This window comes from Diaphorina citri, unplaced genomic scaffold (assembly GCF_000475195.1).
Source record: "Diaphorina citri unplaced genomic scaffold, Diaci psyllid genome assembly version 1.1 scaffold2076, whole genome shotgun sequence".
Taxonomy (NCBI): Eukaryota; Metazoa; Arthropoda; class Insecta; order Hemiptera; family Psyllidae; genus Diaphorina; species Diaphorina citri.
In genome coordinates this window covers 34,937-39,620 of record NW_007379501.1, presented here as the reverse complement: position 1 = coordinate 39,620, position 4,684 = coordinate 34,937, and the positions used below count along the sequence as shown (strand labels likewise).

General features: G+C 36.9%; 1 protein-coding gene across 1 annotated transcript in view; it reads left to right on the top strand.

The window, feature by feature from the left end:
• The first annotated feature begins 1,813 nt into the window (after positions 1–1,813).
• LOC103518109 (protein toll-like) overlaps positions 1,814–4,684 on the top strand; it is a 21,226-nt gene continuing 18,355 nt past the window's right edge. The window contains exon 1 of the mRNA XM_026829993.1: positions 1,814–2,121. The gene's annotated coding sequence lies outside the window, so the exon portion shown is untranslated. The remainder of the gene's footprint in view (positions 2,122–4,684) is intronic.

Sequence of the window (4,684 nt, the reverse complement as noted above, 5' to 3'; positions counted from 1 at the left end):
TGTTTTCCACGTGCTATATACCTATAGATAGAAATAGAAACAGGTAATGTTTATCTACCGTCCGAATTCTCAATGTCAGAATCAGCTGAATCAGGAATGTTGGGGAAGTTTCTATTTCGGAACAAACAGAGAGTGCTAATTCAATTAGGTACTTAGATCGTTAGGTATATGACATCTAATGACCTCTCCTAATCTTCTCGTTTGATTTGGACTTCCCCCCTCTGAGGCGACGTTATAGTAAACCCAAACAGCTCTCTCTCTACATACCTACCTGGTGTATAGGTGTGTATGTTATCCAATCACATGACTACGTTGTTGATGTTGTTGTTCAGGTGAATGAAAACATTGGCTAGAACAAATGACACGCCAGGACAAACGCCCCCCGGGAATAGACTTTCTTGTTGGTGTCAAATCTCATGATGTCTTTCCTGTAGTTGGTTAACAAAAACTATACAGAATATACTAAAAAAAAGGTGTCAAACAGTAAAGATTTTAAAAAAAATAATAAATAAAAAATAAACGAGTATAATAATAAAAATAATAAAAGAGGTTTGATAGAGGGAACTGTAACTGCTATGGTCTTATCGTCCCGAAATCTAAGGGAGAAGGAATACAGGATAGGAGAAAGCCAGCCGTTCCGAGAACGAATCTTATCCCTTCAGGATAAAATCCTCCCCGGGTGGGAATCGACCCCACGGCCTAGCGCTTACAAGGCAGACGGTCTACCAACCAAGCTAACTAGGCTTGCAAAGTAAAACTTTATCATATACCTAAAGTGATTTCCAGCTAAAAGCAATTCACCAAGAGGGATTTCTTCTTCTTCATGGGAGTTATTTGAGTAGTAGGTACTTACCCATTATTGAAAGGACAATTTCTATAGATTCATTTTTTTAATGTCTAGACTTCTCAAGAATATCCAGAACACCAAAACGTAGGTAAATGAATCCCAATAAGTTATAGAACAGGGGTTTCCAACTTCCATGTGTATGCGGGCCACATGCGCTACATGGGGAGGTACTTCGCGGGCCACATATGCACATAGGGGAGTACCCCCCCCCCCTAAACTTTTCAGAAATGTACGATCGAATTTTGAGCGCCGCAGCCGAAATTTTTCAGAAAGTATCGAGGATTTTTGCTTTTTTTTACATTTAGGTAAGTTTTGTACAAATCTCAAAGAACTTCGCGGGGCACGAAAATGGTCTGGCGGGCCGCTAGTTGGAAACCCCTGTTATAGAATAATTATTATTTTTACTTATCCCTACTCAATCATAAAATCTATTAATACCCATCTCAAGCCAAGCAGTGCTCTGACCTTGAGAATCCCAACGTTCTCATTGGTTGTTCGACGCACGACCTCAATGTATGCACAGAGTACCAACCATAGCATAATGTACTTGATCCACCAGATCAGTTCTTTCTGTGCTAGGCATGTGATAGTTTTGTATATTCCTTTATTTTATTTATTTAATAATTAAATATTTAACCTAGTTGTCAAATTGTGCCACTTCAATTAATTAAATAAATATTTGTAGTTCATTATTATAGTAAACAAACCTTTTTTGAACTTGTGCAATAATTACTTAAAATAATCTAAGTTTCCTATTTATTCTAAATATAGTACCTATTTTATGGAACTAAACAAAAACATAATATCTACTTTAAATATTCTTTTATTATTTTTACCAAAATACCAATTCAACAGGTTCAATAGATCAGTTTACAATCAAATGTTGAGTCATTAATTAAAATAATTAATATAATTCGATTTGTTGATTTTTCTAAACTAAAGTAGATACAAATAATAATAAAACCTTGTTTTTGTAGGACAATCAGTGATTCACATAATAAGTTCTGATAACAAATTCACAATTGATAAGTGATATTTTTTTAGGCTTGTGTTACGATTCAGTTATAGTTCTTCAAGCAAATTTGTCTAGTCATAAATTTTAAGTGTAAAATTGTATGTTGAACCAAGAAGAAGACAAAGGAATAACATACACAGGCCATCATGGATTACAAATTACATCGTGAGGAATTTGAGGTACTATGTGTGTAGATAATGTAGATATTAGCAGAATTGCCAACCTCACGGACAATCTACAACATAAACATAACAGCAAGGTTGGTATAAGCTACTATCTTCTTATCAATATCTATGTAGGTACAAATTGCAGAAGGGATTTCTTTGGGGGAATGTACTTACTTACTTGGGAGTTGTAGGAACAGGTTGGAAGTGGAAGGTCTATTTAATGCTCCATCCTTTGAATCATGTCCCATAGTCAGGCAATTTGTTTGATGTACCTAATCATCTTTTATAGACATCATTTTAATATATCAATTATGATATATTAAAATGATGATATATTGGTATATATTGATATATTAAACTTTTCTTAATATATCAATTATGATATATTTTCCTACTAATTAGGGTTCACCTCATTTTGCATCGAAAAATTTAGTTCCTCAACCTCTGAGGCTTTTGACGAAATTAAACAAGAATTAAGAATAGGTACCTACAAGACACAATTTTATACATAAGAACAATCAGGCTGAGGTTTTCAGAGGTAGGTACCTAATTTTAAAGTTAAAAAACGCGTCCCGAATTTTTTCTGGGACAGAAACGGAAATTCGGGACAAAACGCCCCAAAATGAAAAACTGAACGGGACGCCGGGACACCCCCTGAAATTCGGGACTGTCCCGGCCAATTCGGGACGTTTGGCAAGCCTAATACTTAAATCCATACACATAGAGCCCACCCAGAGGCTTAGGTGTAGGAGCAAACAGCCCTAAAGGATGGGTTAGCTTCTACGAAACCGTCATTTGTCTGGTAAGCAGAAGAGTGAGAGTTGGATTCTTTTTTTGAGACTTTAACCAGAAAGCCATCTAGAATGGAGGAGTTGCAAGTGGGTAAAAATTATAAATAAATGGTCGATTCCTATGTAAAAAGTTGGGAAAAATCCAAATCTGAGGTCAAAACTCCGAAAAAACAACTGTAAAAGGTCGAAAATTCAATTTTTATAATGAAAAAGTTCAAAGATTTGTGACGTCAGACTTAACGCAGTTGCTATTTTTGTCCGCTAGGTAGCGCCACTATGCAAGCACGCTAGCGGCGGAGCAGAAAGAACTGCGCAGAAATGTATGCGCACAAACACATTAATGCGTTGCCTGCAAGGGAGATCGGGACATTTGATGTGACGTCATCGCCTACGGGAGCGTATGCCGTGACGTCAAAGTTTACGATTTGCCGGTATTTTTTAAACCGATTTATCTCGGGATCTAGAAGTCGTAGAAGAAAAAGGAAAATTCCGTTGGTCCTCATTTTTCCTGCTCTATGACTTTGAAACACCACCCAAGTAAGCGCAACTGATCTATTGACATAAAATGTATACCTGGTACACATTCTTTCCTCCACAATGTTGAAAGGAATGTTGCCTTTTCCACAATCACAATATGTACTTGAAAAACATCCAAGTTTTGATTAACGGGACGTTAACATATAGCCTGTAACGCCGGAGGTTAGAAAAAAAAAAATGAAACTTGTGTTAACTTTGTACCTAGGACTGAAAGATATACGGGGTATTATACTCAACTCTGTCCTGAAGTTCTGAAAATCATTCAACAATGGACAATGGATCATCTTTGAATCATTGAACAACAATCACCTGAACATACCTGGTATTTACCCTTGAATCATCTTTTCTTGATTGAATATTGAATCAGTAATTAAATTGTTAATTAGTAGCATTAGTTAGTAGCAGTGTAGCAATATTAGTTGCAGTAATTACTGTTGAGTTATTTATTTTATTCATTCGTAGAGGGAGGATGAATTAGGTATTAGCTTATAATAGGGTGTACACCTGGATGATCGTGTTTACACTTTGATTTTCCCCAGGACCTTGGGCTGATAATTTTTACTCAGAATTGTTCGATGCCTTGTCTGATAGAAATAGTTTAGCTAATTTCAAGATTGCCTTACGTCGGCGTCGTCACGTGGTAGGTACTTTTTGGAATGGTAATCTTGTACCTGCCACTCTCGTTCAGACGGTCTGACAGACCTAGGTCTGAAGGTTTTTCCGCCACACACATCGGTCTGAGGGTGAATGGCTGACATTCGACTTATCTTGATGTAGCAACGCGATCAGCTACTCGTATGATCCCTAGTCCGAGGTAAGAAGCTTACTTCCTAAGAGATGTTTCGAAATTTTGTACTTTTGTGCAATATGTACCCATCTTTTAATCAAATGACTAACCCGAAGTTCAAACCTAATTAACCCTGGTTAAGGAACTCTATCATCAACAGATCAACAGCAACATGCAGTTGATTAATATTGCAATGCAACCTTATTTTGAAAAACTAACTTTTTCTGCCCGTGGGTCTTTAAAACCGGATACTCCCACTTCTGCATATTATCTCTATGCTACCCAATAACTAGGTCCAGTGTGTATGTTTATAGAGGTCATTGTATGGCGCAGAGATCTGTGCACAGATCAAGAGAAAGTGAGACAAATCCGCACACGTTGATAAACATTACGTTACACCCAACTAAAACAAACGAGGAGACTTATCATAAAACTATCTAGGTATTTACCCATAGTTTAGTTTCAATAACACTGCAGAGTGCACGTGCTGCAGACCTCATGAGAATAAGGAAAATAACAAGGGGCCTCTAATTCTCTATT